The sequence below is a fragment of the Canis aureus genome, chromosome X (assembly GCF_053574225.1).
Source record: "Canis aureus isolate CA01 chromosome X, VMU_Caureus_v.1.0, whole genome shotgun sequence".
Classification (NCBI taxonomy): Eukaryota; Metazoa; Chordata; class Mammalia; order Carnivora; family Canidae; genus Canis; species Canis aureus.
This window is the reverse complement of record NC_135649.1, coordinates 101313249-101335395: the sequence shown is the minus strand read 5'-3', so window position 1 is coordinate 101335395 and position 22147 is coordinate 101313249. Positions and strand designations below refer to the sequence as shown.

Here is a 22147-nt window from a genome sequence, read left to right as displayed (position 1 = left end):
TCCAAGAAGCTTAATGCCTCTGTGCCCTTAAGCAAGTAATTTTTCTCTGAGCCTCAGTTTCCTCATCTACAAAAACAGAAACAATAACACTGAACTCAGAGAATAATTATGTGAATTAAAGTAAATAAATGGAAAGTCCCTAGGTTATATTCATCAAAAAAGTTACCAAAGAAGATCCACAAGAAAGGAAAGATTCTTATCACTAAAATGGATATTTCCTATTTAAAAAGCCAACATATTTTAATATTATTATTAGCTGGAATATATTATTTTATTCTCTTGATACTTTTTTCATTAAAAAACAATTAAACTAATATACCCCACTTCTCTATTTAACTGAAGGTTTTTATTACTCTCAAACATTTCTTCTCAGATAATTATATTTCTAATGAAGATACTTAGTTTCAATTTCATTTGATCCTTAGTGCCTGCTTTAGAGCTTGATGGTTTATGAATCTGTATTCCTTTAAGCTTATGAATTAAATACTTGATATTTCCTTCTATTCCATTCTTTTAGTGTGTTTCATTTTTCTTGTATTTTTCAACTTTACCAAATCATAACTGACAAATAGGAACTATGTGTATTTAGGGTGCACAACTTGATGCTTTTGAAATGATCACCACAATCAAGCTAATTAACATAACCATAACCACACATAAATTCCATTTTCTTTCTTTTTTTCCTTTTGTGGTGAGAATGCTCACGATCTACTCTCTTAACAAATTTCAAGGATACAATATAGTATTGTTAACTATAGCTGCTGTTCTGTACATTAGATTCCCAGAACTCACTCATCTTACATAACTGAAACTTTGTACTCTGACCAACATTTCCCAATTTCCCTCCCAACTGTCCCTAGTAACCACAATTCTACTCTGATTCGGAGTCTTAATATGTTAGATTCCATATATAAATGAGATCATGCAACATTTGTCTTTCTGCGTCTGGCTTATTTCACTTCACATAATGTCCTCCATGATTTCAAACTTAAAACTTGCAAAAAAAAAACAAAAAACAAAAAGCTTTCTTACAGCCTTACTGCATTAATTAATTGTTAATATTTGCATTTCATCCCACTTTCTTTATTGTTATCTCCTTTCATATACCTACATACACACAAACACACACACACACAGAGCAAACACACACAAATGGTTCTTAAAATAAAGGTGATCAGGAAGGACTGTGCCATAGTTTAGCTAGGAGAATTCATCTTCTTCCTTGACACTACACAAAATAATACATCTTACAATAGATGACATCTTAGATTTGGTGAAATGCAGTAAATCTTTCTACGTTGAGGCAATGAGCTTGTGGGGGTTTTGTTATAGCATGGAGCATTAATTACTCTATTAAAAGTGGAGTGTGATTCCCAGATATAAAGAACAGTATCAGCAAGTACCTTAGACTTAAAATTGTTTGTTTTAGAAGCTGCAAGCAGTTAGGTCTGAGTGGAGTGTAAATTATGGAATGGCAAATGGCAGTAACTACTACCCAGTAGAATGTGAGTGGAACTAGCAAAACCTTTGATATTTAATAATGCATTTCCTCTTGGTGGTAAACTGCATAATCAGGAATATTTATTTGACTGATGTTTGTGGCTTTTTCACTATGGTTTTAATAATGGAAGCATATTTTAAGAAATATTCTGAGGGAGATAAGCCAAACAATTAACATCAATGGGCTGTTATTTTACTTGATCACTTATTAAGACTAGTTATACATATGATATAAAAGTATTGTACTAAAATTAAGCTTATGACATATACATATTTTATGTTAACATAGTTGTTTTCATGTAACATATTTTCACATTGTAAAGAGTCTTTGTTAACTATATTTTTATCCTTAGCTTTGCCTGGAAGAAATGCAATCTTAACAGATTTGTTGATCATCCCTATAAAACAGTGTAGAACCTTAGTTATATGCAAACTTCAATATATAAACATCAGTGATCACATATGCAATTCAAACTTTATCCCTCCAGGCCTTAAAAGAACTTCTCAGTGAAAGAAACGGCATATTTACACTTTTTTTTTAACCTGAGGCAAATAACCCTAACATGGGGTTCATAATAATGTGGTAGAAATATTGATTTTCTTTCAGCATTCTCTGAAAAAAATTTTTTTCAATGGAATTAACCTGTACCTAACAGTTTGAGGAGTCATGCTTGTTTTATCACATCTGCATTTCCCAAATGATTTTTTGTATAAATAAAAACATGGTAAAGTGAAACTTAGAGAAGCCACTGAAACAAGAAGCTAAAATATTCCCAGGTTGTTGGATTTGGGATTGATTCTATCAGTATCTCCCAGACTTTCAAACAATGACTTCCTTTTGTTCTATCTAGTTTTGGTCCACAAAATGATATTTTACTTTTCGTACTCTGATTATATACATACATATTTTGGTGATGTTATCAAGTGAACAAAATGAAGCTTATCTGGACTCTAATAATTATGCCAATCTCCAGCATAATCTAATCTAGAGGGCTTCAAGCTATTTCTAGGAATGGAGAATAAGGCATATGGGACTGATGGAGTGTAATGTCAAATTCTGTGCTTCCTCAAATCAAACCAAACACATCCACTTTTATTTTTTTTTATGTATTGGGATATACACGAGATTTCATTTAAAAGATTATCGTGTAAAAAGTTCAAAAGCCTTTTATATACCAAATGTCAAAATAGCACAGTAATTAAACTGGAGGAAAAAAGAGTCAGTCTGCCTTGAAAATCCTCAACTAGAACTTGCTAACTGCAAACATTTCAGTGAACTGCACTAATTCTGGATCTCAATTCCTTGTAAAATGAGGTTAATTATTGCTCACAGCACAGATTTAAGGATTAAATTAAATGATACCTGCAAAACCATGCTACACCAAGTTCATGACTGCCTGTCCATGCCCAGGCTACAACGAGGTAAGGAGTTTATGCCAAAGTGTAAATCAACTATATCACTAAGAACATGGTTTTATTTGGCTAACTTCTCATTTTTCACAGTATAACTTTCTTAAAGAAGTAGCATATTGAGCTTTGTTCTAGCACAAGTCCTTATCTAATTGAAGACTGGCCTTTTGGGAAGCAAAGAATTTTAGTCATTTGTTTTCCAGCATTACTGAGATATCATTAACATATAACATGGTGTAAGTTTAAGATGTACAATGTGATGATTTGATACTTATGTACTTCAAAATGATTACCACAGTAGGGTTGGTTAACACCTCCATCACAGAACCACCATTTAATTTTCTGGTGAACACATTTAAAATCTAGTCTTATGGCAACTTCCAAGAACATAATACAGTATTGCTAACTAAGTCACAATGTTGTACATTAGATACCCCAAATTTATTAATCTTATAGCTGGAAGTTTGTATCCTTTGATTAACATCTCCCTACTTCTTCCATCCCCCAACCCCCAGCAATATCCATTCTACTCTGTTTCTTTGACTTCAGCTTTTTTAGATTCCACACATAAGTGAGATCATATAGTACTTGTCTTTCCCTAACTTATTTTTTTAAAGATGTTATTTATCTATTCATGAGAGACACAGAGAGAGAGAGAGAGAGAGGCAGAGACATAGGCAGAGGGAGAAGCAGGCTCCATGCAGGGAGCCCGACATAGGACTCCATCCCAGGCCTCAGGGATCATGCCCTGAGCCAAAGGCAGATGCTCAACCACTGAGCCACCCAGGCATCCAATGTCTTTCTCTAACTTATTTAGCATAATGCCCTAAAGGTCTATCCATATTGTTACAAATAGCAAGATTTCCTTTTTCTCATGGCTAAACACACTCCTTCTTTATCATTTCATCTATAGATGAATAGTTAGGTTGTTTCCATATCTTGGCTATTGTGAATAATACTTAAATAGACATTCATTTAAGGAGGTACATATATCTTTTTGAGGTCCTTATTTCATTTCTTTTGGATATAAACCAGAAGTGAGACTACTGGGTCATATGGTAATTCTATTTTCAATTTTTTGAGGAACTAAAATTGGGTGGGTGGCTGAGCAGTGGAGAGTCTTCCTTCAGCTCAGGGTGTGGTCCCGGGGTCCCAGAATTGAGTCCCATATCGGGCTCTCTGCATGGTGCCTGCTTCTCCCTCTGCCTATGTCTCTGCCTCTCTCTCTCAGTGTCTTTCATAAATAAATAAATAAAATTAAAAAAAATTTTTTTGAGGAACTTAGGTATTGTTTTCAATAGTGGCTACACCAATTTACATTCCCACCAACTAATGCGTAAGTGTTCACTTTCCTTTATATCCTTTCCAACACTTGTTATCTTTTATATTTTTGATAATAGCCATTCTAGCAGATGTGAGGTGATACTTCTTTGTGATTTTGATTCACATTTCCCTGATGATTAAACGATGTTGAGCACCTTTTCACATATCTGTTGGTGGCCATTTGTATGTCTTCTTAGAAAAAAATCTATTCAGGGCAGCGCTGGTGGCTGAGTGGTTTAGTGCTGCCTTTGGCCTGGAGACTTGGAATCGAGTCTCACATCAGGCTCCCTGCATGGAGCCTGCTTCTCCCTCCGCCTATGTCTCTGCCTCTCTCTCATAAATAAATAAATAAACAAATAAATAAATAAATAAATAACTTTAAAAAACCTCATAAGGGAACTTGGCCTTTAATAAAAAAAAATATTCAGGTGCTTTGCCTCCCCTCCCCCCCTCCCGTTTTTAGAATGTTTGTTTTGGTTATTGAGTTGTTAAGCCCCTTACATATTTTAGACATTAACCCTTTACTCGGTAGATGTTTTGGAAATATTTTCCTCTCATTCCAAAAGCCACTTTTACATTTTGTTAATTGTTTCTTTTGCTATTCAGAAGCTTTTAGTTTGATGTAGTTCTACTTATTTATTTTTTCTTGCTTGTGCTTTTGGTTCATATCCAAAGATTCATTGCCAAAATAGTTGTCAATGTGCTTTTCCTCTGTGTTTTCTTCTAGGAGTTTTACAGTTCCAGGTATTATGTTTAAGTCTTTAATCCAATTTGAGTTAGTTTTTGTGAGAGGTGTAAAAGAGAGGTCTAATTTCACTATTATGCAGGTGATTGTCCAGTTTTCCCAGCACTGTTTATTGAAGAAACTATCATTTCCCCATTGGGTATCCTTGCCTCCCTTGTCAAATATTTGTTGACTATAGTTTATTTTGGGGCTCTCAATTCTGTTCCATTGGAATGTGTGTCTTTTTTTTAATGCCAGTACCATACTGTTTTGATTACTATACATTTGTAATATAGTTTGAGATCAGAAATTGTGATGTCAAAAAAAATTGTGATGTCTCCAGCTTTGTTTTTTGCAGGATTACTTTGGTCATTTACAGTCTTTTGTTGTTCCATACGAATTAAAAAAAAAAAACCTTTCCATTTTGGACAAAAATGCCATTGGAATCAAATTGTAAGGAAATCTTTCTACTGTGAAAAATGCCATTGAAATTTTGATAGGAACTGCAACTGAATCTATAGATGACTTTGTGTAGAATAGCCATTTTAACAATATCAATTCTTCTGATCCATGAACATGAGATATCTTCCCATTTACTTGTGTCTTCTTTAATTGTTTTCATCAAAGTATTACTTCTACAAATCTCTCACTTTCTTGGTTAAATTTATTCCTAAGTATTTTATTGTTTTGGATGCTATTGTGAAAAGGATTGTTTTATTTCTTTTCTAGATATTTTGTTGTTGGTACTTTGAAATAACAGCTGATTTCTGCTTGTGATTTTATATCCTGCAACTTTACTGAACTCATTGATTAGTTTTAATTCTTTTTGGTGAATTCTTTATGATTTTCTATATGTAAGATCATATCATCTACAAACAGATAATTTTACTTCTTCCTTTGATTTGGATGCCTTTTATTTATTTTTCCTGTCTAATGCTTCAGCTAGGACTACCAGTAAGAGTGATGAGAGTGGGCACCCTGCTATGATCATAGCAGGAAAGCTTTCAACCTTTCACCACTGGATATTATGTTAGTGTGGGCTTCTCACATATGGCCCATATTATGCTGAAGTTTATTCCTTCTATACCCAATTTGTTGAGAGTTTTATCATGAAAGGATACTGAATTTTGTCAAATGCTTTAATCTACATTTATTGAGGTGATCATATAATTTTATCTTACATTCCATTAATGTGATGTATTTGATTTATGTATGTGGAACCAACCTAGTGTTTAGCAGAAACAATTAATTACCATTCAGCTCAGTTTGGTATGTTAGCTGGTAATGTCCTTGGGCAGGTAAAGCTTGCTATCAGAGTCTACTTTGGGGTGAAGCCATTGCTCAAACTCTGGGGTAAGGAGGCGCCACTGGCTTGGAACAGTTGGACAGGACTACTGGCTTGGTTCCCTGCCCAAGTGAGACAATAGGATGGGCTCCATGGTTGCCTGGATTCTCTGGTCAGGCTTCCTAAATGATAGGCCTGGATACCATACTCAGATTTAGGTGGGGCTGTGAATTAGCTTCCTGCCTCTAGCAGGAAAACAGGCCCCCAAGGCTAGCACAGCTCATTGTTTGGGGACCTGAATCAGTCAAGACTATATACTGAATTCCCTGGCAAAACAGGGCCACTGCTTTTGGGCTGCTGATAGAGAAAACCACCAGCCGTGCTCTCTGTTCAACTGCCACTATAAGCAGGACTGTTGGATGGCATACTCTGCTTCTTGTGTGTTGTGGTTAGGTTCTCTGGTCATACATGGCTAAAGGCTGTGTACAGCAAAGGGTGGGGCTATGAATTAGTTTCCCTGTCTGGACAGTGGGAGAACAAGCTCCAAGGACAGCAAGAGTATTTGTGGTTTTGATTCAAACCAACTCAAACCCTAAGTTCTCTGGCTCAACAAGGCCACTGGCTTTGCTCTATGGATAATCAGCTCTGCCTGCCAGGCTCTCTGCTCAAGTGTTGCTAGGCTACAGAGCTTCCAGGTGTTCTGCATGCACTTTGTTGTGGGGCATGGCCAAGGAACTATACTCAGTAGTAGGTGGACTTATAACTAAACTGCTCTGCCTGGGTGGGTGGTGCGGGTGGGAGTCCTGGGGACCAGCCTCCAAGGCTTTCAAACTGCTTTTCCTCGGGACCAGAATCAGGCAGATTTGTATTCCACTAAGTTCCCCAGTCAAACTGTACCACTATCTTGGCTCCTGCAGGTGAACAAAGGCACTGGCTGAGACTACTACTTGTGTGTGGCAGGTAGGAACTTGGCTGGCTCAAATCCAAGTACTGATTGTTTCAAGCTCCTCCCCTTTCTCTATCACAATCAGATTCTCAATGGTCAATCCCTGTAGATTCCCTTTTGATCCCCATGAGGTGAGACCAGAGTAGGGACTCCCAACAAGTGACTCACAATGATGGGGAAGCTAGATGTCCACCCTAGGCCCTCTTTTTTCACTGTAGGAATTGTCAGGGGCGATCTCGCAGTATGGTGCTGCATCAGCCTGGGGGAGGGGCAATGTGTTTACTGAATAGCTGCTTTTCTTACCCTTCTAATTCAGTCTGCCTTGGTTTCTGTGGTACAGAGGTTTGCTCTGACCTCACAAAAGGATTTTATCAGTGTTGCCTTGTCCATGAATAGTTCTTAGTCGTTGTTCTAAGGGGTGGGGGGAGCATAATTGGGAACAACCTATGTCACTCCAAGAATTCTTGTTTAAAATTAAACTTGTTTAAAATTAAACTTATTAACTTAAAATTAAACTTATCCCTTTGTAGTTCGTAAGTGTGATGACTGGATGTTCAGGCCACGGTGTGACATGTATCTCCCTCAAACCTTGTTACGACCTCAGCACATTACCCGTTTGACAGAAAAATAAATAAATGATTCATCTTATTATGGCAGCCAAGTCTCAAAGAAATAAATTCTAATTTAACTCTAAAATATCTTGAAGACACACTGACAAAAGATTTTGAAGAAAAGATCATATCACGATCAGAGGCTAAAACTGTCTGAAAACCTGGTCCCATAACCTGGGGGAAATTTCTAGTAATTCATTGTGATGAAGTTGGGATCTCTGATCCCATGACCTAGAGGCTGATGCTGTTCTCTTCTACCACTAAACTGCTAAGAATAACACTTTTGGAAGCATTCTAAAATAGCCAACCCCGACATGCTTCATATTATTGAAATCCTTCATCACAGGCCAAAATAAAAGCTATTCCTGTTATCTGTCTGCTTCAAAATTTGTATGCCGATGATACATTGTGCATTTTTTCAGTTGGGTCTCCTTTTCACTTTCTCTGTACCTTCAAGGCTCTTTTCTGAGCCCTTGGTTATTGAGCTATGTCCCTAGATCATCACTCCCTTCACTGAATATTCCAAGTACTTCACCCACACAAATGAACTACTTCAAAATCCCAGCTATTCTCCACCATCTTCTCATGGTGTACTGCTTATGCTCCTCTATCTGGTTCATCTAAGAAAACAAAGTTTATTTGTTTGAAGACTGCCTAATGTGTACATATAACATTCTATCTTGTGATATTTCTGATTTATTCTATTTTGGATACTAGCATTGGATAGTTAGGTAACTTCTCATTTTAAACAGTTCACCTGTGCTTCTAAATCAAAATAAGTGAATTATGTAGTAAGAAATTATATTTCATATGATACATAAGAATACTTATTAGATGTTCATGAAAATTCTAGATCTACTTATCCATCTATCCAGATTAAATATAAATGTTAATAATTAAATGAAATCCATGCAATTAACCTACTTATAAAATTATATAAAAAATTAAAAGGTCTAGAACTTAATATAACAATTGTCGCCTACAGCATATGCTAAAGTAAAATCTTCATGGCATTAAAAATGTCAAAATATCTTGAATAAACTATAAATTATAGCAAAGTTCACTCATACCAAAGTTCTAAATAAAATATCTCATGGGATTTAGATTAAAAAAAGATTGGGGTTAAAGTCTTATTTCACTTTATAGTGGAGATGTAAATTAAAAAGCTTATGCACTCCATTTTGACATCAGTTTCTTCACAGTAACTGAAAATGACACAAAATTTACCAAGTTATTACAAAAATTAAGTGATACGAAATATGCAAGACATCTTGTAGGTTCTCTGACCAAAATATAGTGGAGCAAATTCCAGTAGAAAAACAGCACAGTTGAATTGTAACAAAAAGGAAGAGTAGAACTTTTGAGATCTCTTCGAAATATGAAAGACAATATGTTTCATAATAACATATACTGTTAAATACTTACAGATGATATGGTGATTACGGTAGACACTAAAGTGCCACCCAGATCTCCTCAGAAAGGATGGGTTGATTATTACCCCAGGTAATAATATACTGCTGCTGGTTGACAGCTCCCAACTGTCTGTCAGGCCTACTTTAGTAATTACCTCAGTTTAAGAGAATAGCCCTGGGCAAGGTTATTCCTCAATTCCAGAAGGCCTCCATCTAATGACTGATCTAGGAAGGTATATAAAGACCCATTCCTCTCATCCAAAATCAAGACTCTCCTGAAGATTCATCCTATCCACAGAACTCTCCATGGATTGGCTAAGGTTTCCATTGATAGGCTTATTGGCTAAGGCTGCATTTCTGCTCAACTTCCTCTGAATAATCACAATTTTGTGAATTCCCTTCCATACTGTTTATCCTACGAATACTCCCTAATGAACTTAATCTTCAAATCAGAGTTAGCTTCCTGGGGAACCCAATCTGCTAGAGCAACACACACAATTTATAGCTATTATCTCATCAAATAATGAAAAGCACCATTACCACCATCTCCAGAAGTAAACTGACATGTGAACAAGTTATTTGCCTGCTGTCATGAAATTACTACCCAGGATTTAAACCTTACATTTCACAACAAATGTAATGAATTTTGCCAGTATCAAATTCATTCTGTATTTCCACGTGAAAAACTGTACCATAGAAAAATTATTGGATTGAGTCCTCTGTTTGGCATAAACTAAATCAAAAAACAAAAAAAAAATCTTTCTGTAAGAAGAAATTATTATTGGATGTGTTACTCAGTTTATGAACTCATGATCAATATCTGTATTCTACTGTACTAGACCCTTCCCAGTTAGTATCAAAGTGGATCTTCAACATTTTGAAGTTGAATTTGTTTTTAATAAACCCTTTCTCCAACTATGGGTTCCAGCCAAAACAAAATCCTTGAATGTTAGACTATTACAATACAAGTTGGATTTATAGTAATTACCAAAGGCATTAACAGCTGGGTAAAAAAATTTTTGTCCTCATGAGTTTTGTGAGGACAGGGTTCAACTTATTTTTTAAGTCTAAACTTCTGAGCTATTTGTAAAGTGACACATAAACTGTGTAACTTATTTTCTCAGATGTTTTCTATATTCATTTTCCATTAGGCATTACAATGGTCTGACCTGCTCATAATATTTTTTAAAGTAGTGTAGTAATTTTAAGCTGTTCTCCTAAGTGATATAGCTAGGAGTAGTCCTGGAAGGTTTATTAGCAAAAGATAATCAAGTCAAAATGTTAGTTAATATTGTAACATGTGCTTAATCAAAGAGAGAGATGTGGGATCCCTGGGTGGCGCAGCGGTTTGGCGCCTGCCTTTGGCCCGGGGCACGATCCTGGAGACCCGGGATCGAATCCCACGTCGGGCTCCCGGTGCATGGAGCCTGCTTCTCCCTCTGCCTGTGTCTCTGCCTCTCTCTCTCTCTCTGTGACTATCATAAATAAATAAAAGTTAAAAAAAATTAAAAAAAAAAAAAAAAGAGAGAGATGTATAGTGGTTGAACCTAAAGAGGAATAGGTCCTGGCCACACAAACATGGTGAATTTAGCTCTTTAAATATTTGAGGTCAATGCCCACCATCAAAGCTTTCCTCAGTGACCTTATGGCAGGAGTATGCATTTGGGAAATAGAATTCTCAGTCCAGAAAGTTTTACTATTTCTAGTCATTATATTAAAAAATGAGTAGGTTAACAGGCACTTACCCCTTTTTCCCTTTAAAGATTTCTGTTCTGAGAGAGCTTATAATCTCATTGGGAGTAAAATCTGTGTTTTGTGTTTAACATTCCTTACTGCAGTTAACTCCCTGATGTGCACAAAGTAGCTCCAATGTGCTGAGTGCTTAGTGTGACTTACAGAAAAATAACCTCTCAGATACAACCCTATAAGTAGGTATTATTTTTTTTTAAGATGAGAAATCTGAGGCTCGAAAAGGTTAGATAACTTATATGGCCTATACTGTAAGAAACATTTGATGATGCTTGCTAACTTGAATTTAATACACTTTATCTTTATTTACCAAAAAAATGATGATACAGGGACACTTGGGTGGCTCAGTGGTTGAACATCTGCCTTCAGCTCAGGTTGTGATTCTGGGGTCCCACATTGGGCTTCCCATGGGGAGCCTGCTTCTCCCTCTGCCTATGTCTCTGCCTCTCTTTCTGTGTCTCTCATGAATAAATAAAATCTTTTAAAAATATGATGATATATGCATTATATAATGCATATATATAATGCATATATTATTTATGAAATACATATATTATCACACCTACTTACATAAACATAAACACAGGTATACTCTGTAGCACATGGGCAAACACAGGCTAATCTTTGTATCCACTCCTGATATGTCTTTATGCCACATTCATAAAGAACCATTTTTCTTTTCCTGAATTTTCCATCTATTCTTACACTTCCATGTTTTTGCAAATACAACCTGCTAAGGCCTAAGATGAGAAAAGACTTTTGTAGAAAAGGAATTTTCAGAGGATATGAAGGAAGATAATAAGGCTGACATAAAAGAAAAGCAGGAGAATAAGATTTAGGACCACATTTAAAACATTAGATTTTATTCCAAGGGTAACTAGAAATAATTGAAGAGTTTAAGCAAAAAATGAAATAATCTGATTTCAATTTTAAAATATCACTTTACTGGATAGAGAATGGATTGATGACATTTGGATCAAAATTAAAAGTGGGGGTATGAAAGACTTTTATGGTACATACAAAGGTTCTCTAATGGTATCAATCAATAGTAGGCAGTAAGAAAGAATCACTACTGGACTACTCACAACTGTCAAGTTATAATAATACCATGAAGGGATGAGGCCTGAATAAGAGAAAACTATGTTTTAAAAAATAATGGTTTAGGTCAATTTTTAAGTAAACCATGCAAATACCAGAGATATGTAGAAAAAAATCTTATGCAAGTTCTGCTTTTTCCATTGAGGTATACCACTCAACATACTAAAACTTTTTTCATAACTTAACAAGTAACTAAATTTTCAAATCTTCTTTTACAAGATGACGGCAGGATTCATCTGAATAAAGAGAGAAGGAGTAAACTAATGTTTAATTTACAGTTTTGATTGAATTGATTCACTTTGTAACTGATGTATGTTTATAGAGATTAAAGAGAGTTTGGACATGCCCTCACAATGTGTCCAATTTTCTGTTAAGCTATACAAGTAGTGAAAGAGCACGTCTGAAAGGATCGAAATAAAGATGAATATACTTTAATTTTATCTCATACACTTTTTAAAAGCTCCAATGATTCTTTTCCTGAGCACAATACAAAATAGTAACAGGGAACTAAAGAAGAAAATATTAAGACTAAGGACCAGAGATTTGAATAGACAATCCTAGACAAAAAAAATGCAGTTTGTATAAATCACCAAGAGAAGATTCAAGAAAACCAGAGCAAAACAGACAAGTAAAACATCCTTCACTGATCATTTGTTTTGCTTAAAAGATTATTTGTAACAGGATATGGATTAAAAACAATCGATACAACTAAAAAATAAAACTTTAAGGAAGAGACTTGATATACTTCAAGAGAAAACATGGTGCGCCTGGATGGCTCAGTTGGCTAAGTGTCTGACTCTTGATTTTGGCTCAGGTCATTATCTCAGGATCATGAGATCCAGACCCGAGTTGGGCTCCATGCTGGGCATGGAGCCTGCTTAAGATTCTCTTCCTCACCCTCTGCCCCTTCCCACTGCTTCTCCCTCTCAACAAAAAAAAAAATGAGAAAACATAATTTTTGATTCTTTAGTTGGGCCCAGAAAATGCATAAAGACCTTAGTAGAGTTATGTCTACACTGTATTCCCTTCAACAAGGGAATTTTTCTTCACGCCTCAGGTGAAGGGAAAGCAACTTGAGAAATTGTGAAGTAGGCAAAACTGGTTTTCAGTATGCCCTAATGTATCAATTACCTATTGCTATAGCATACTGTATAACAAACACAAAATCTTGGTTATATACAACACCATGCATCTATTTTTTAATACATCGATGGGTAAGTTAGAGATAACCTGATTTAAGCTAGACTTGCCTGGAACAGCTCTGCTCCATGTATCTCTCTTCCTACTTGTTGAAATGACAGGCTAGCTCAAAAATATCCTCATGACAATGGCAAAAGCACAAGACTGCAAGCAAAAACAAACAAAACCCACAAAGCCCTCTAAGACCAAGACTCAGACCAAGTAAGATGTTACTTTCACTACATTCTGCTGGCCAAGGCAAGTCACATCAACAAACCCAAAAATCAAAGGATAGGAAAAGATACTCCACCTCTCTACTAGGGAGAGGCAAAGGTAAGTAAATATTTCTGAACAATAATATAATCTACCATGCCCCCTTTCATTTCTTCTTTGCTTCTCTTCTGTCAGCCCTTTTCTTTCCCCGACCTCTGGAGGAAAAGCCAATTAATAAGAAATTAAATCACAGTATAAGAGACTTGACATACTATTCACTGGAGAAATATTTTTGTTTTGAAAAAACAAACATAGGACAAGTGTAATCACTAATGGTGTCATTTCAAACATCTTGGAGCTCTACTTCTGGAGAAGGACTTTATATATGAGATCATATTGGACCACAGAGAGATGAGCCCTGAATACCAGGAAAGTTTTTTTTTTAAATTTACCTCCCTATTTCAATTCTGAATTATATTATTTAAATAAGCCTTCTTTACTCCGTTTCTGCTTCAGAAACACTCCATCTCTTCTGCAACCATAGGAGCAAATCAAATGATGTACTCACCATAGCTGGCAAGCCACCAACTTATTAGGCTTTACTGGCCTAGTGAATTGTTAGTATTTTAATAAGAGAAAACCATAACATCATAATTACAAAACAATCCAAAACCTAGTCTACTGAAACTGCAATATTATCATTTTCATTTTTGTTCTTTATTAGCTATGAGGATTCAAATTTCCAAAGACCTTTGGGCTCACACACATGCCATACTCACAACGAGCTGCAAACTGCCATGGATACTGTTTAACATGTCTTACTGAGATATGAGACAATGTCTTATTTTATTTTTCACTTGGGCAATTTATTTTCTATGTTATACCTACAAAATTTCCTGAAGTACTACCAAATACACAAATATACACAAAATTAAATTATTTCCTTAAGAACCATACAGGATTCTGAATTCCCTGTTCAATCCACCCCTCCCCTCAGCCTGCTCACATTTTCCATTAGGCTTACTTTCACATCACCACTTGACAGAAACACACAACCTCTTTTCTTTTCTTTTCTTTTCTTTTCTTTTCTTTTCTTTTCTTTTCTTTTCTTTTCTTCTTTTCTTTTCTTTTCTTTCTTTCTTTCTCTTTCTTTCTCTTTCTTTCTTTCTTTCTTTCCTTCCTTCCTTCCTTCCTTCTTTCTTTCTTTCTCTCTCACTGACCATCAGCTCTCATTACATTTTGAAAAAAAATTCTCAGATACAATCCCCATTTTACAGATGAAAACTACTAGGGCTCTCAACGAGTGAATAAATTATCCAGAATTTATATACCTACTAGTTTGTACAGTTGATATTTTAAATGCATATAAGTTTAAGTCAAAAACCCATCCTTTCTCCACACAGCAGATTTCAATAAATTCTTTAAAAGAGGGAAATAGATGGTGGTGGCAATTATTATATGGAGAGTGGAAAGCCCTCACACTAATAGGAACAATCATAATCACATTTTATCAAGCACTATTCTTTGTCAGGCACAATTCTAAACTCTTCAAATAAATTCCTATTTTGTTCTCCTAACAATTCTATAACTTATGGTTTATTCTTATCTCCTTTGGCTGATAAGAAAACAAGCATAGAGCTCTCAAGCTACTCCCTCAAGAGCATACTGCTAGCTTTGAACTCAGAGCTTGAACTCTTAACAACTCATGTGCCATCCCAGAACCATGTATGATGATGGATCAGAAATAAGGTGGAGGACCAAAATGTCATCTTTTACCTGCAATCTACACAGCTGGGCCACACTACCCTTTGGGAATACATTATATATGAATGTTCGGTGACAGAAATTAGAGCAGGAGGTTATCAGATATGAAAAGTCAGTCCAAGGCATCAACAGTTAAAAACATCACTAGGCAGGGATGGATCCTAAGCATAGAAATCCCATAGCAAGTGATAATATCAGGATGCAGGAGGACAAAAGAGAAGGTCCTGCCATCTGGCCTTCACCCGTTCCTCTCAGGACTCATAAAACCTTGACATCCTGGACTCAGTTATAGCAGCTGGGAATTATCTGGGAAACAAAATATGCATGCTTGGTTGATTAATATTGCTTCCTACTAAGCAATGAAGAGAAAAATCTCATAAAATATACAAGAATAAAAGGGAAAGCTGAATATTGTAATCAATATAGTAGGAGAGAAAACCAAGGACAGAGTGTCATAAAATTAAATTCCAGCCCTGAGATGGGCTAAGAAAAACTTTTTCCCTTGTCATTTATCCTTCCAGAGCCTCAGTTTCTAGATCTTTAAAATGGAGAAGGAGGAGGTGGAAGGTAGTCAAATGTCATTCAATTTTCTTTCCACCATTCCATTTTCTAAGTTTTTGGAAATTTTCAGAATTTCTGTTAAAAAAAGACATTATCCTCTCATACTTACTTAAAAATAGACATGAAAATGAACCACTCTATCCTTGTAGGTATGCAGCTCCATGTTTCATCATATTTGTCAAGTCACGCAATGACTTAATTAGCTACTTTCAGCAGTTTTATGCAAGGACTTTTGACTCTACCCATGTATATACACTGAGACTTATTGTAGTGATAGAGGTACTTAGAATTTCTTCAAGTAAATTCTGTTGCTTCAAAAGGTCCAAATTCAGATTTTTAAGACATGTAATTGTGTGATAATAAAAATAAGCCTCTTTTGTGTTTTTGTTATTTGCATTATTTATTTTAAGCATGGATAGTCAACTATATTTTCAACCTACATTTTTTTTTCTCCCCCATTACCTAGGATTTCCCTGTCTTCTAAGATGAGCAAACACTATAATCAGTTTCCCTCAGGCTTGAAATTATCAGTGCTATAACTTGAGTTCAGATGGCACCTTCCTTCCAAATCCTTGCTTCAGTTATTTGTCGTGAAAAATTACTTTTGGGGGCTGAAATCTCATGCTTGCTCTTAGCCCAGAAGTGAATTATTTTAAGGAATTTAACTAAAACACATCCAGATAAAGGTTTATGGGCCTGCCAATGTTATTTTAAATAAACAGAACAATTTCCCCCCAATTTCTTTTGCAATGCATAGATGAGCAAAAAGAAAATTTCAAATTATTAGTCACTTATTATTTTCATTAAAATAACAAGTTTCCCTTTTTCCCTTAATTTTCTATAAATATCTTCTTCCATCATATGTGTAAGTTTCTGAAACTAGCACAACACTATATTTGCGTTGACTGACTGAGGAGCAGATAATACTGGTCTCTCTTACCATGCAACATGAGATAAAACTCAGAGGAGTGGTTCCATAGAATCTGTGCTTCAGGAAATTTAATAGGTTGTTTTTTTTGTTTTTTGTGTTTTTTGCCATTAAAAAAATAAGGGATGGGTACTGTCGAACTTCAGTTTGGATTTTCTGTATTATACATACTGATAATACATGAGCATAATATTCTTCATAGCAATCAGTCATGAACATGAACTTGCAGAATGCTTTAAAAACACTACTCAATCCTTGGAGAACCATAACAGACACTGAATTTAGAAACAGAAATTCCTCTTATTGTTATAACTTCCAAGGCTCCTACATGAAGTCATTTTACACCCATTAAAAAATTCATTGTCACGTTTTAATTTTCCTTGTATAGTTACACGAAAAATAAAATTAATTCTAAGAAAATATGTATTCATTCTGGAAGATAGAGGGAAAAATGAACTACAAAAGTCATATCAAATAAATTTTTATTATATACTATTGATACTGTGAACTAAGTGTATGCTCTCCCATTTATAGCCATAAAACCCAGGTTATCTAATGAACATGTTTTATTTAAATAAAACTCAAAATCAGAATTTCAGAATGCCAGAATTGGAAGGAATATCCAACCCAAATTCTTGATCTTATTCCTGAGGAAACCAAGTAGACTGATTAAATGAATTGTCCCAGAGTCTACTGGTATTTTATATTTACATTCAAATGACAAACCTGCTTGCTCAAGTGGAGCTATGATGAAAGTTTTCCATAAAAGAATATGCACATTTCATAATGTATTAATCCTACTAAACCTTTCGCAGGAAACACAAAGCAATGCATTGCTCATGGTTGGGGGAATCAATTTGTTCTTAACTTAAATAATTTTACTATTTGTGATTTTCCTTCTCCTTTAGAACCCAATACAAAGTTCATTCATCTAATATTTATTAAGCATTTACTCTATATCAGGTTATATTCTAGACAACAGAGATGAACAAGATTCATGGTGTCCATTATATTCAGATATGTAAACGGATGTTTGAATTACTGATTTCCATTTTTTTGGAAAATCATTCATATTCCTTTCCCATTTCGCCTTCTGAAAATTTTAAATTTCCTTTGTTAGGCTCAAGCTGCTCACTACAAAATGTAGGAGATCATTGTCTTAACGGGTATACCAATGCTATGTTTAAGGAAAAAATAAAAATTAATTTAACCACTGTAGACAAAGTAAACCTTTCAAGCCTCTGTTTTAATATCCCCAGTAATTTGGACTGATTTTATTAACCAAAATCTTTTCCTTAAACAAACTGGATAATTATCCATTAGTAATCCTAAGGGATAATAATTATCATTTCTATTTTTTAAAGATTTTATTTATTCATTCATGAGAGACACAGAGAGAGGCAGAGACATAGGCAGAGGGAGATATTTCTATAGAGATTTACAACTCACAATTATCTGTAAATACAATAAATACAATAAAAATCACTTGCAAGTACAGTTTAAATATGGATGACAATGGGTGATTTTGGGGTTCTGGACTTTAATCCCTCCCCTTATCCTTTGAGAATCAGATCATATACTAATTTGCATTATCCTTGGGCTTTTACTGTATTTATCTCACTCAAACAAATGTGAAAAATAGGCATGCTATTTGACGCTACTTTTTAGTGACGGAAACCAAGACTCAGATAATTTGCCTAATTTCGGAAGTGACAGTACTCTGATTCCATATTATATTTCTAGAGGTAAATAATATTTTCATTCAAGTTAGTCTCTACCAATATTTCCCTAAGTTTAAAAATTACTAATTTATTGACTGTATCCTTTGCTGTGCAAAAGCTTCTTATCTTGATGAAGTCCCAATAGTTCATTTTGGCTTTTGTTTCTTTTGCCTTCGTGGATGTATCTTGCAAGAAGTTACTATGGCCGAGTTCAAAAAGGGTGTTGCCTGTGTTCTTCTCTAGGATTTTGATGGAATCTTGTCTCACATTTAGATCTTTCATCCATTTTGAGTTTATCTTTGTGTATGGTGAAAGAGAGTGGTCTAGTTTCATTCTTCTGCATGTGGATGTCCAATTTTCCCAGCACCATTTATTGAAGAGACTGTCTTTCTTCCAATGGATAGTCTTTCCTCCTTTATCGAATATTAGTTGCCCATAAAGTTCAGGGTCCACTTCTGGATTCTCTATTCTGTTCCACTGATCTATGTGTCTGTTTTTGTGCCAGTCATTTGGGGAATATAAATAATAGTGAAAGGGAAAATAAGGGAAGGGAGAAGAAATGTGTGGGAAATATCAGAAAGGGAGACAGAACGTAAAGACTGCTAACTCTGGGAAACGAACTAGGGGTGGTAGAAGGGGAGGAGGGCGGGGGGTGGGAGTGAATGGGTGACGGGCACTGGGTGTTATTCTGTATGTTAGTAAATTGAACACCAATAAAAAAAAATAAAAAAAATAAATAAAATAAAATAAAATAAATTACTAATTTAATGTAAATTTCTCTAGCTTTTTAAAGGGCCTTTTAGCTTTGTTTGAGTCTTTAACCATTTTATCGCCTTTGCTGAATGCTGTAAACCCTATAGTATTTTCCTCAATTCTGTATTATGATTTATAAGGCAATAAATGAACACATACATATATAATATATGGTTATCTACTTTTCTAATCCTTCTTTTTCCTTGATGCTTACTCTTTTTATGCCTAAACAATCAATTAAAAAAGAAATCTATATCCATATAAAAACTTTGTCTCGTTCTCATACATGTATTTTCTTACAAATGAAACTTCTATTTCTTAAATCATTCTGAACATTAAGTCTTTCTGAAGACAGAATTGACCATAAATTGTCATTGCATTGATTAATGGATAGCCTTCATTCAAGGCAGAAAAGTCTACTCTGTTCATTAGAAAGCATCTATGCCCTTTCTTATGACTCAGCCATTAAAAACTTCATTGCACATGATATAAAAAAGAATTAAAGCATGTAAGGTTATTTCTTCCCTGTGAAATAAAGAAAGTACATCTATCATTTAACATATATTCAGTGATTACCACTGCATTCTGTATTTAGATATCTGGAAATTTAAGTCTATGTCGATATCTGTTATCTCTATTCATACTAATTCACAAATAAATATATATATATATTTCATGTACTTTATTATTTATTTCTAAATATTAAATTTTGTGTTATGTGCTACACAAGTTTTTGCTATTTGAGAAAACAAAGAAGAGATGCATGATGAGAATTTGAGGAGTCAGGGAAACTCAGGAAACACTTTCTGGGCTGTCAGATACAGCACCAACAGGATGATAGATGCTATTATACACAGTTGCAAATGAATCAAAAGAGCCTAGAATTGGATTGGGTAGGAATGGGGTGAAGTTTACAGAAGTGGTGCTTTCTAAGTTGGCTGTTAAGGATGTGTAAAAATCAATCAGAAAGAGAAACGGAGAAAGGATATTCAAGACAGAAATTAAAATATTAATTTAGGTAAGGAGGTCTAGAAGAACAAGAAATAATCTAGGATTGAAAGCTATTGAGTAGTATTTGATGAGCTGAAGATAGAGAGTGGGTGATGATGAGGCTGGAGAGAGGAGAGCAGATGTCATGGAGGTCCTTGTTTATCTGAGAAGGCTGATTTCCAGCTTTAATGTTAATTTGGGAAGGAACAAACTGTCATAAAGGAAGAGCATGGAGGAGCAAGACTTGTTGAAAAGAATAATACACAGATACAAAAGTTAGAGAAACTCCTAACTTAAAACTGGATCTGGCTAGAAAATGCCAACATACCTTCTCTTGTATTCTTAGCAAATATTATCTGCTGAGCCAAAGACAAAGGAAAATAACAAAACAAAAATCTTCAACATACCTCGAATTAAATTAACTGAAACTAACTGGTAGAACCTATAAAGAATCTCATTAGTTAAAAAGGATAATGAAGCTTGACTAAGAAATCATTTGTAGCCTGAACCTAAATCTGTCAATATGAGGTGATTATTTAAAAATAATGAGGTAGCTCTACATGTGTTATCATGGAAGGCTAATGTATAGTATATTATTAAGAAAAAAACAAACAAAATTTTAAAATAGTTAATTAATATGTATAGAATAATCATATCTTTGTAAACACATTGATGAGGGGGAATAACCATGCATTTTTGTATATTCGAATATATCTACAGAAGCACAAAGGATATTAAAGAAACTTGTAACATTGGTAATCTGGGGTAGAGAAGATATCAAATTTCTTTATAAATCTTTGTATTGCTTGATTTGTTATAGCAAGCATGCATTATTCTTTATGTTTAAAATATATAAATTACAAAAATCTAAGAAAATGTAATTGTAGATAATACATAAAATAGTGAGATTACTTATTATAACAAAAAAGTTGGTAAAAGCACTACTCATTGAAAAAAGGTTAATGGGTTTAAATACATTCCTTAGAGAAAAAATAATTTAAATTAAATAAATGTTTGATTTTTGAAAGAAAAAAACTGGAGAAAAGCATAAAAAGTCCAGAGCATTTAAAGTAAAATTAACAAATTAGAATATGAAAAATCAATTACAATACAACATATAGAATACTTGTTTTCTTAAAATATTTCATGCATAATGTATTGGCAAATTAAATAATGATAGATAACTTTGATAAAATTTGAAACAAAAAAGAAAACACTACAGAGCTGTTTAAAATATAGAGACAGAATACATATATTCTATAATCTGAAAAATAAATATTTATGGAAATACAAGTTATCCAAATGGACATAAGTAGACAAAAACTCAACCAACAAGTTAGCATAAAATAAATAAACAAATACATCAAAGTTTTCAAATAGGTTCTTCTATGCAAAGCTGATGTGTTGTTTTCTGTTATGATAATTACTATGCTAAATACAACATTTAGTCTGTTTCAAGTTTTTATTTAAATTCTATTTAGCTAACATACAGTGTAATATTTGTTTTGAGAGTAGAATTTAGTGATCCATCACTTACAAATAACACCCAGTGCTCATCACAAGTGCCCTCCTTAATACCCATCACTCATTTAGCAAAACCTTACCACCTCCCCTCCAGGAACCCTCAGTTTGTTCTCTATAGTTAAGAGTCTTAAACCATTTATTCTTATGGAAAATGATGGAAAGCTAAGCAATTTATTTTTATTTTTTTATAAATTTATTTTTTATTGGTGTTCAATTTGCCAACATATAGAATAACACCCAGTGCTCATCCCATCAAGTGCCCCCCTCAGTGTCCGTCACCCAGTCACCCCCATCCCCCGCCCATCTCCCCTTACACCACCCCTAGTTCGTTTCCCAGAGTTTGGAGTCTCTCATGTTCTGTCTCCCTCTCGGATATTTCCCACTCATTTTTTTCTCCTTTCCCCTTTATTCCCTTTCACTATTTTTTATATTCCCCAAATGAATGAGACCATATAA

General features: G+C 34.6%; 1 long non-coding RNA gene and 1 other non-coding gene across 3 annotated transcripts in view; both read left to right on the top strand.

Annotated features, from left to right (window-relative positions):
* Positions 1-6927: 6927 nt before the first annotated feature.
* Positions 6928-22147, top strand: part of LOC144307774 (uncharacterized) — a 48412-nt gene continuing 33192 nt past the window's right edge. The window contains exons 1-3 of one of the 2 annotated variants that reach the window (XR_013374490.1): positions 6928-6989; positions 7160-7202; positions 7719-8139. This is a non-coding gene — a long non-coding RNA (uncharacterized LOC144307774). Of the gene's footprint in view, positions 6990-7051; positions 7203-7718; positions 8140-22147 lie in introns of those variants that run through there. The other variant, XR_013374491.1, reaches the window with a different exon arrangement.
* On the top strand, positions 7707-7810 carry LOC144309332 (small nucleolar RNA U13). The gene has a single exon (XR_013375374.1). It is a non-coding gene; the product is annotated as a small nucleolar RNA U13 (small nucleolar RNA).